This window comes from Lytechinus pictus, chromosome 13, assembly GCF_037042905.1.
Source record: "Lytechinus pictus isolate F3 Inbred chromosome 13, Lp3.0, whole genome shotgun sequence".
NCBI classification, from domain to species: domain Eukaryota; kingdom Metazoa; phylum Echinodermata; class Echinoidea; order Temnopleuroida; family Toxopneustidae; genus Lytechinus; species Lytechinus pictus.
The window spans coordinates 16,014,124-16,019,239 of NC_087257.1; the positions used below are offsets into that span (position 1 = coordinate 16,014,124).

The window sequence follows — 5,116 nt, forward strand, 5'->3', positions numbered from 1 at the left end:
GACAAATGATAATGTGTATGTAGTATGTATAATGTATGTACAAGCTATACCAGGCTCATTGCATCCCCTTGTAATCAAATAAGACTGATTAGTTATACATGAAACTACATTTTGTACTACATTTATTATATGATATATCAAGAATGATAGTTGATTTATACTTGTATTCTTATAATTGTAGTGAGAACAAAACTGAATTATGTTTGTAGTTTGAAACAAGCAAACCTATAATGAGTAAGCATATATGTATATAGAATTTGGAATCTAGTTGAGACAAGGCTATTCATGTTTTCCAAAGAATTGATGTTACTCTATTGGTAACTTAAGATGATTCATTTTGCTGGTATTTATGATTCCTTTTTCTTTATCATTGATTCCACAGTTTTCACGGATTAAAGGAACTAATTGGTTCAAAAGGATTAAATAATCAACGGATTGAACGTACTAATTGGTTCAAACTGGATTAAAAGGACGAATTGGATTAAAACAATCAACGGATTAAAAGCACTAATAGATTTAAGACCAATTCGATTGGATTGATTGTACGCATTTGATATCGAATTGACATATTAAAACATCGAAATCCTGTAGAGGCCTTTGTTACGCTTGTCTTTTGTTTGTCGACCTCACTACAGCCACAATCTTCATTGATCAAGCAATTAATACCTCCTTTACCTGAATAAGCAAAATGCATTTTTTTTTCCTATTTTTCATTTCGCCTGCAATAGGAAAGTTAGCAGATTATCTATATTTTTTTCTTCAGTGAAATCTTTAAAATTGTCTTATTTCACATATTAAGAGTATAAAATTACAAGAAAATTTGACCAACAACAAGATTGAAACTTGATAAAAGACAGTATGTAGTAGGGGCCAATATATTATTTCTTCATTATCACATACCTCTAGTAGGTGTTGAATACAGAGAATATCACATTAAAAACTGAGTGAGTATACCAACCTATACATTTACAGAAGACCTGTTCTTCCTGCTAAGTACAGGGCTTGTTCCCCATCAGGACTCCTGATGCAGACATGGCCTGGATTGGCCCCAATCGATAGCACCTATGACTCTTGGAAACCTGTAGCAATCATCAAATTGTCGCTGGGTGGTTTGAATTTCTCGTCATCGGAAACTTCATTGACTGTTACTCCTTGCTATTGCCTCAGAAAAATCTTTGATGATTCTGCACACGGATGACTGTGATATAGTTGCTTCGTCTGCTTGCATCTTCTAAAAGGTACCTTTAATTATCGAATGATAAGTGATGTTATGTAATTGGTTTATTGATATGAAAGCCAATTGATACTTTACCATTTACGTTTGCAAACATTGTGCTTCTGTTATGACCTGATGTTTATGATGCACTGGAACTGCTTAAAGAGATTTTTCTTCGATTCATTAAAAAAAAACTCTACTGCAATAACAATCCATGCAAAATTGAGAATATCTCTGTTAAGCTGAAATGACATACCAATATTTCTTTTTGGGTGGTTATAAATCATCCTTCATGATAATTTCCCACTTGAATATGACATATTTGTATTAAAAAATGTTGCTACATTGTAAAAAATGAGAGAAAAATAAAATCCCCACCTATTTCCAACCCAAAGGGTTACATGTTTCATTCCGACAAAAACCTTTCTGTGAAATACCTCCAACACTCCCCCTCCCCTGTAAGGGGTTACTAGTACTCCTGGCTGAAAGCAGAAACAAAAATCATACAATTTGGATGATTAATAATGAATATTAGGTTTTGCATTAATTATTTATGTGAAACATGTGCATGTTTTCATGAATATGCAAGAAATAGCCTGATGATGTCACATCCACACATTTTCCACACATGAATGTACAAGGGTTCCATGATATTTGCTCTGGCGACAATTACTCAATGGAAAATCTGCATGCTAAGCAAAACATAAAACTTAATTTTCATGACTAGATACTTCCAATCCTTGATCCTTACATTATTCTGAACTCGCAATAACTATCTTAAATATATAATCAGCAGTCAACCCCATTTTTACATTCCTGGAGGAAAAAAAATAATGATTATGATTTCAGATCACTAGAGAACAAGTGGGGATATGAATATTGCATATGAGATACACAGAACTGTTTCCCCCAAGTTATGTAAAACTTTAAAACTGAATCAATTCATAATTCTCCATCCAATATTGATGGTTTTTGCTAGTCGAATTATTCTTTATCAAAATCTCATCATTTTTGGCCTGGAAAATCACTTTCATAGAACATAATTTGACCCCCCCCCCAATTACCCTCTGCTTTATAGTTCGCACATGAAAACTCACCAATGACATAAAACAAAGTCCTGTCAAAACCTGTAACATGACAGGCAATGTGTGGTTCTCTCTGTTGGTACCCCACTCTGAGAGGTTCATCCTCGTAGTATTCAAATGGATTCTTCCTGTCTCTTAATCCATGCTGTGGTCTTTCTATGTGTTGCTGAATCTGCATGGAAGTTAAAAGATTGTGTTTAAGAGTCACCATGAATGGGCAATTTACTCTTTGAATTTCATTTAATTCAAAAGTGTTTAAAATGAGGAACAGAATGTGAAAGATTATACAGAAATCCTTAAAAAAAGATAGGATAAAAATTCTAATTGACATGAGTAGCTTTTCTATTTACCTACTTGTAAAAGTGAAGAAAAAAAACCTGCCAATTGTTGCTGATCATCATCATTGATCAAACCACGCACGTCATAGAGATGCTTCTATGAAAACTGATTTACTGAATCACTTTCAATTGGCTTTAATAATGAAGGCAAAGCACTAATTTTATGGAACTTTGTTTACACAAATAGAGGTTATTGCTTGCGAGTGACTTTCGAATAACATATTTTCATGAATCTTCATCAAAGTCTCATTAAACCTTTTTTTCTACCCCCCCCCCCGGCATTCATCAGACTGACAATGCTTTCTTTCTCTCTTTTAAATAAATATTCAACAAAATGTCAGGATTAATTGGAGATCAACAAGCCTAGTGACCAGTAGACAAATATATATGTTAATAACACACAAGCAAGGTCCCCCCCCCCCCCTCTTCTTTTTTGTCAATTTCTATGACAAGAATGAAAAAGTAACATACATGTCACATGATACATTTACAATTACATGATGAATTCAAATCCCAGAAATAATATTTTATTAAAAAAGGCCATTTTAATGACATTTAATTTTTTTCAAATATGAATTGATAAGGCATACCTCACTCTCTTGCAAGACGGCACAGCAGTTCAAAATTGTGAGCCATGTTTGCTTTGTCTTGATTGAGCACAATCTGCCGAGTATGTATGGTCTGTTGCTGATATGGAAGAAAAAAAATAATGAAAAAAATATTTATTCATCAATCATACTGCAATGTCAAGGTATATCAAAGAAAAAAATAATAAAGCAGCTACAAATGTAGATTGATAAAATTCGCTGTTTCAGAGGAGTCGTTCAACATTTTCTGATTTTTTTTTGGTGGGACGGTATGCTGCGGAGCCACATGAAATCTCAGGGGAGCATATCCCTGACAGAGATAAACCTATTTATCGGTCTACTACAAATGTAGAGGACTGAAGATCAAATGCACTTGTCTGTGGTCTCATGTGAATATAACATTGGGACTCCTTGTGAAAAAAAAATTGAAACAAAGAGGGTGGGGTAGAGTTTATAATAACCCCCAAAAGAGAGAATTTTCAAAGTTAGACCTCAGTTAGATCTACTCAAATAATCAATTAGGCCTAGGATTTCCATTATTTTTTAATGTTTTGATGACACCGTAAATCTATAAGTGATCGCAAATGCAATGCCGAAGGTCAGTAAAACTTAGTTTTAGTAAAAGTAAAATCAGCTCATTTATAGCTGTTGGAGTAAACAGCGGTGAGTGGAACCCAATCTTTATTAAATATTTTTTCAAAAAATAATTTAATCAGGGCTTAGCCTTAAGTTAGAGTTGACCCTTATTAAAATATTTTTTTTACTCCAACGATGTTGTAGGACTTACTCTAACATGGCTACCAGGTAAGCTTCATAGCTTGACCATCTATCCAAGCCAAGACAAAGCCAGCCCAGAGTAGAATGTCTGAGTTAGACCGGCTCTGTATTGTAGTGTTTAAAAAAAAACTTATTTGTATTGCTGCTCTCCTGGACTTGCCTTGGCCTTGCTTCAGTCTCAGACAAAATTAGATGCACAGTAGTGATTTTCATGGAATTTTTGTTGTCTACGATACCCCTGCCACTCCTCCTGGCCCTGCCAACACAGCTGCTGAGTGCTGTGTTGGCAGGGCCAGGAGGAGTGGCAGGGGTATAGCTGTGTTGGCAGGGCCAGGAGGAGTGGCAGGGGTATCGTAGACAACAAAAATTCCATGAAAATCACACGAAATCGAAAATCACTGCCTGACATAACTAGCAAATAGTATCGACCTTTCAATCACGCCTACCTGGCCTGTGTAGTGTACGCTAATTGCGTCTCGCACTGCAATTGCTCATAGATATGAACGCACACAAAAGTACATGGCTGGGACTGAGCAGCTTAGAGACGCGACGATAACAATGATTCAGATACCATTTCAAGTTTTCGAGTATACCTTTTGGAAAGTTAAAGCTATCAATAATAGTTACAGATGGAACTGAAGGCTCCGTCATGATTTAAGCTCCAAAAATTGTGTAATTTACTTACAATCTCGGTCGAAGTCGTGAAATATGAAGCTTTAGTCTTTAGATAAGCCGATCACACCGAATCTCGTCTCTGTCCAAAAAACTTTTTTCTTGCAGCAAACTTTTCCGCAATCGAAATGCTGCTCTCTGATTGGTTAAAACAGTGGACTAACTTTAACCCACCGATTTAGTCCACCCCAAAGAGCTGACTAAGTCGTGACGTCAAATGACGCGTTTTATACCCCGGTATAACTTTAGTCGACCTTTGTGAATCGCAAAAGTTAGCCCCTAGGTGCTAACTTTAGTCCATGGATTAAAATGACGTCAAATGACGCGTTTTATACCCCGGGTATAACTTTAGTCGACCTTTGTGAATTCGGGCCATAGTGCATACTTAGGAGTTCAATATACCATATTATCAACCGTGATAATACATTATTGCTTGCGCAT

The 5,116-nt window shown here is 35.6% G+C and overlaps 1 long non-coding RNA gene across 1 annotated transcript; it reads right to left on the minus strand.

Annotated features, from left to right (window-relative positions):
- Nucleotides 1-962: 962 nt before the first annotated feature.
- Nucleotides 963-4,723, minus strand: LOC129278250 (uncharacterized). The gene is made up of 4 exons (XR_010295560.1): nt 4,689-4,723; nt 3,230-3,326; nt 2,314-2,473; nt 963-1,242 (listed from the first exon to the last, which is right to left on the minus strand). It is a non-coding gene; the product is annotated as an uncharacterized LOC129278250 (long non-coding RNA).
- Between the last annotated feature and the right edge of the window lie 393 nt (nt 4,724-5,116).